The sequence below is a fragment of the Humulus lupulus genome, chromosome 6 (assembly GCF_963169125.1).
Source record: "Humulus lupulus chromosome 6, drHumLupu1.1, whole genome shotgun sequence".
Taxonomy (NCBI): Eukaryota; Viridiplantae; Streptophyta; class Magnoliopsida; order Rosales; family Cannabaceae; genus Humulus; species Humulus lupulus.
The window spans coordinates 129298607-129304619 of record NC_084798.1 but is presented as its reverse complement, the minus strand read 5'-3'; positions in this window follow the sequence as shown (position 1 = coordinate 129304619).

Here is a 6013-nt window from a genome sequence, read left to right as displayed (position 1 = left end):
CGAGGCGACGAGTTCTACTATTTGACCCATTTTCCCAACTCTCCTACAGTCATCGAGCTACCCAGCCACCCCAACGACTTCAAGGACCAGTTCTTCATGTCGACGAGGTTTCGCAACTGTGAATACCACTACTTCAACCGTCCTCGTAAGTTCTCTCTATTCTCAGCTCGCAAAATCACCATATTGCTTTATTTCTTTTCGCGCGTATTGACTTGAACATCATCGTGCAACCATTTTTGCGAGGACGGCCAAATCGGTGACCCTTGGGGTTCAATACAAAACCTTGGCGGGACTCCCACCAAGTGAAAAAGACTACCCCCAGCTCGTATTTGATGAGACGATGCTGGCATGTAAGTTAATTTGTCCGGGCTAGACTCTGGCCTTGAGGAGGTCACAGGCTATCCCAGTAGCTCGCGAGCTAGTGCCCATCCCCGAAGGGGATGATGCAGACAGTGACGAGCAGGACGAAGAAGACGAGGTGTCGCTCGTGCGACGAAAGCGAGATCTCAAGGCTGCTGAGGGCTTCGACGTGGATCGGATTCAGTCCGGGGCAACAGCCGGCCCCTCCGGCCAAGGTAACCCATACATGTTTAAGGTCTTAGACAGGGTCGCCACAGACCTAAGACTTGCTAGGTTTAACCTAAGCCAGCTCGTACATCTCCATCGAGATGACCCAGGCCTTAACATAACCCTACTCCAGTGTGTAGATAAACTAGTGTTGTGCCATGATATGGGTCGTCCTAGGGGCACTGTAGTAGTAGACAACACCCTTGCTTTTAGGTTGGCCTTTTTTGAGGAGTACCGGACCAACCTTAGGTCATGGCCCTCCCTTCTGGAGGGTGTAGTCGCTCCAGGGCTTAGGAAAAATGTAGAGGAGTCCAGTCCTGAGGCGGATCCGGACCCATAGCCCTCCCTCATCTGTGAAGTTATAAACTTAGATTCCCCCATAGAAACTCCGAGGCTGGAGGTCATGGCAATAGATTCCTCCTCTAGCTCGGAGGGTAGGACCTTTTCAATACACCTTTAGATTTTTCTTGTAATAAAGTAACCTTACATGTATACTAACGCTCTTGCGACAACGTCCTGCGATCCATCTTCCAGGGGGGGAATCCTCCCTTCGGATCGTCCGGGCCACTGGTTAAGAAACCCCGGCTGTACAAGAAGACTCCTCCTCCCGGGACCACCTCCAAGTCTCCCGCTAAGGGGAGGGGCGAGGTTCCTGCATCCGTAGAGAACATGCCCCCACCTCCCCCGCGACCTCCAGCCCCTACTCAGAAACAGGAGGCATTAGCTGGAACCCCGCCAGTTCCCACCCCCACCGTGCACATCCCGGTTAACACCCAGGCCCTGGAGAAAATCCTCGAGGCCTTCTGAGGGACAGTCTACGAGACCGCGAGCTATACGATGGAGCATTACCACAATGCCACCCCGAGGGACTTGTGGGAGATCGAGATGAGGAGCCCCGAGAATGTCATGGAGTCTTCGCTGGGGATGACCCTCACGGTAAGTTTACTTAGTTAAATTTCTTTGCTTTCTTCCCAGCACGTGCCTTACTATCTATGTCTTTCCTAGCGGCTTTGGCTCTACACCGCAGCATAGCTCGGTCCAAGGCCAGGATTGACGAGATCAGGGGCGAGTTCCAGACTGCCTAGGCCGCTCTCACGTGTGCCCAACAGCAAGAGCAAAGTGCCAAGGTTGCCCTGACGGCTGCCAAAGAAAGTGAAAAGGCTGCACAGGTCGCTTTGGCTGCTGTGAAGACCGAGCTCGAGGAGGCCAAGGCTAAGCAGTTGGAGGCCGAGGCCACCATCGTGGCAGAGAGGGCGTCTTCCAGCTCCTCCATGGAGGCCATGCTCTACCATTGCTGGGCCTTCAACCAGGATGGCGACTTCTCCTTTTTGGCACCCGAGGTGTGGGAGCCATTCCTTGAGAAGTTCAAAGCCCGTCTTCAACAAGAGCCGCCTTCTGAGACCAGGGAGACTTCCGCTGCTGGTGAGCAAGAGACAGAGGGGGTGACCTCGGCGGAGCGGCCTGGGGGGCCTAGAACTTTTTGTATTTTTCTTTTTTTTATTTATCTGTAATTTATCACGAGGTTTTTCCTTCTCGAGACAATTGATTTCAGTTACCCTGAATTTCATCATTTTTTTAATGATGTGATTGATAAAAACCTCGTTTGCGTTAGTTTAATGACTTTTTCTTCGAAACTACAAAGAATCGCCAGTAAATTTTAACCAACTTCTAAGTTTTAGGACCTGGTTATGTCCAGGACATTAATTTTTAAAAAGCTTAGTTCGCGTTAGTTTAATCGACACCCCGTGTTCTTTAGGAAAAACACTGAATTAATTAATTTAACTAACTTCCAAGCTTCGAGACCTAGTTGTTTCCAGGACATTTATTTAAAAAAAATTAGTTCGTGCAAGTTTTATTGGCACCCCATGTTCTTTAGGAAAAACACTAAATTAATCAATTTAACTAACTTCTATGTTTCGGGACCTGGTTGCATCCAGGACATTTATTTAAAAACTTAGTTCGTGTTAGTTTTATCGACACCTCATGCTCTTTAGGAAAAATACTGGTTAGTCAATTTAACTAACTTCTAAGTTTCGGGACCTAGTTGCATCCAGAACATTTATTTAAAAGCTTAGTTCATGTTAGTTTTATTGACACCTTGTTCTCTTTAGGAAAAACACTGGTTAGTCAATTGAACTAACTTCTAAGTTTCGGGACTTGGTTGCATCCAGGACATTTATTTAACAACTTAGTTTGTGTTAGTTTTATCGACACCTCGTGATCTTTAGGAAAAACACTGGTTAGTCAATTTAACTAACTTCTAAGTTTCGGGACCTGGTTGTATCCAAGATATAGGACCTAGTTGTATCCAGGACATTTATTTAAAAACTTAGTTCGTGTTAGTTTTATCGACACCTCGTGCTCTTTAGGAAAAACACTAGTTAGTCAATTTAACTAACTTCTAAGTTTCGGGACTTGGTTGTATCCAAGATATAGGACCTGGTTGTATCCAGGATATATGCCCCCCAAGTAAACAAAAAGGGATCTTTCTTGGTTACTTGGAACACGCTCTTCTAACACTACCCGCACACAGAAACATACAACGAAATACAAAAGTACTTCTCATTTTTTAATAAAACAAGGTGGCTTTCATAATTAAGCCTTACAAAAGTATGACTATTGATAATATTTCTTTAGGTGTATAGCGTTCCATGTCTGTGGGATTGCTTCTCCATTAGGCCGAGCTAGTTTAAAGGTCCCTTCCTTCGCAACCTCTATTATCTGATAGGGTCCTTCTCAGTTTGGTCCCAAAACTGCGTCCTTGGGATCCTTACCGGCTAAGAAGACTCTTTGGAGCACCAGGTCGCCTAAGTTAAAGAGGCATCACTGGACCTTTGAGTTGAAATAACGAGTGATATTTTGTTGATAATGCGCGAGTTGCAGCTGCGAAGCTTCTCGTTTTTCGTCAATTAGGTCGAGGGATGCGCTGAGCAATTTGTCGTTCTGGTCTTGGTCAAATGCCCGGACTCTATGCGAGGCTATCTTTGTTTAGACAGGAAGGACGGCCTCGCTCCCGAAAGTCAGGGAGAAAGGAGTGTGACCCGTTGAAGTTCGGTGTGAGGTCCGGTACGCCCACAGCACCTGGGGGAGCTGTTCAGGCCAAAATCCCTTGGCTTCATCCAACCTCTTCTTAAGGCTCGCTTTTAGTGTCTTGTTCACAGCCTCGACCTACCCATTAGCTTGGGGGTAGGTGACGGAGGAATTTTTTTTAATTATGTCGTGCCTCTCGCAGAATTTGGTGAATAGGTCGCTATCGAACTGGGTTCCGTTATCCGACACGATCTTCTTTGGCAGCCCGAATCGGCAGACAATATTCTTAACTACAAAGTCGAGGACCCTCTTTGATGTAATCGTCACCAGGGGCTCCGCTTCTGCCCATTTCGTCAAGTAGTCAATAGCCACCGCATAGTGAACTCCTCCTTTTCCCGTGGGCAGGGCACCAACTAAATCGATTCCCCAGACCGCGAACAGCCACGGGGACAAGATCATCTTTAGCTCGACTGGAGGAGCTCAGGCGACCGTGGCGAACCGTTGGCATTTTACGCTCTTTTGGACATAAGAAATTGAGTCCTTTGATAGAGTGGGCCAATAATATCCTTGCCTAAATATCTTCAAGGCTAGGTAATGCCCCCCAACGTGATCTCCACTGAATCCCTCATGCATCTCCTGCAGAATAGTTTTTGCTTCGCCTGGCAGAACACACCGTAGAAGAGGTAAAGAAAGACCATGCCGGTACAATGTCCCGTCTACCATTGTATACCTCAGAGCTTGGTAAAGTATCCTCCTCGCGTCGTTTCGCTCCTCAGGTAGTTTTCCTGATCTGAGTACCCCTTTCCCAAAAATACATTTCATTCGGTAAGTATAAGTTTATCGGACTCAAAAACGGCTTTAATGCCGGGCTTGCCAAGAAAATCACCACTTACCAAGTTTCTACTCATTTCGGGAACATAAAGTACATTCACTAATGTAACTTTCTTGTCGGAGGTGAAAAAGACTTCAATGGTACCTTTGCCAAGTACCTTGGATTTTCCCTCATTGCCCTTTTGAATCTCATGGTTGCCCTTTGACTCTTCAAAGGTCTTGAACAATGATTTGTCATAGGTGATATGGATGGTGGCACATGTATCATACCACCACCCTTTCATCTTGCCTTGGACTGCATTCACCTCACTAAGGGTAGCAACTATGTTTTCCTCTTGAGTTGCATTCACCTTAGGTCCTTGTTGGTCTTTTCTAAGCCTACACTCTCTAGCATAGTGACCCTTTTTACCACACACAAAGCAAGGACCTTTCTCACCCTTAAACTTGTTTGGGTTGGTTTTCGGACCCAAAGGTTTCTCGTTACCCTTTTTCCCTTTGTTTTTGGGATGTTTTGGTTGTGACACCGCATTTTCTTTGGAAGTCTCTTCATTAGACCCCTTCATAAGTTTATCTCTACATATCGATTCCTCTTCGATTCGAATATGTTTTTGGATTTCCTCCAAAGAATAATCCTCATTTTTACGAAGGATTCTTTTCCTATAGCTCTTCCAAGTTGGTGGTAATTTAGCCACTATAGCACCAACTTGAAAGGCCTCGGGAAGCTCAATCTTTAGCACTTTCAATTTGTTAACAATAATTTGCAATTCATGTATTTGAGGAAGCATGGGTTTATTACCAAAAAATTTGAAATCAAAATATTGCGATATCAAAAACTTTTTGGTACCTTCCTCTTCCGCCTTGAATTTTGTTTCAACTGCATCCCATATCTCCTTTGGCGATTTGGTCTCGATGTAGAGGTCATAGAGCCTATCGGATAGGGCATTGAGGATATGACCCCTACAAAGAAGATTATCCTCCTCCCTCTTCCTTCTTTTCTCCACCTCCTCGGGAGTTTCCTTGTCGGATGGCATTTGGAGAGGTTCTAGAGTGGATTCTAGAATGTAGGAGATTTTGAGAGTGGTTAATAGAAACCTCACCTTGTCTTTCCATCTAGTAAAATTGGACCCATCAAACCCATCCAATCTCACTAGGTCTTGATTCATGATCTTGATGGTCTCACCTTCACTTGAAACAAACAAGGGTAACCTTTTGAATGTTAGGAAAAATTATTTTGCCTCAATGAAAATTGATAATAATATTACAACTCTAGACAATATATTACAAATAAATATAGATTGATTGAATAAGGTTACAACTCTATAACTGAAAATACAAATAAACTAAAGAACAAGAAGAATAAACAAAAGAATAAACTAAAGAACAAGAGAAGAATGAAAAATACAACTCAAAGAAAAATATTACAAGTAAAGTAAAAGTGTTTGAAATAAAGAAAAGAAGATTACAACTCAAAACAAGAAATACAGATAAACAAAAGAGAAGAATATGAAGATGAAGAGAAATAGAATAGAAAGAAAGAACAAACAAACTAAATAGAAACAACTCTCACTCACACTACCAAAGTTGT